Here is a 302-nt window from a genome sequence, read left to right on the forward strand (position 1 = left end):
GTGACTCCAAGATCATATTGTTTTGCTTAGTAAATGTGAAAATGAAGAAGTTTTGCAGCATATCGTTACTGTATACACTATCGACACTACTACAGTGTTAATACATGCTTGAACGCTTTTACCCTGAACAATGTCGAATGATAGAAGGAAGGCTTGTCCGTTACGCGTGAATTCGTACAAATATGCACTTTTTGATTGTTTGTTTCTGTGTAAATTTATTGTTATGTGTATGTTGTATTTATGGCACCTTCCTATCTAATTGAGGCGGTTAGGATAGCTGGCTCTCACCCAGAGACCCGGGT

This window comes from Plasmopara halstedii (assembly GCF_900000015.1).
Source record: "Plasmopara halstedii genome assembly, contig: Scaffold_3109, whole genome shotgun sequence".
Classification (NCBI taxonomy): domain Eukaryota; phylum Oomycota; class Peronosporomycetes; order Peronosporales; family Peronosporaceae; genus Plasmopara; species Plasmopara halstedii.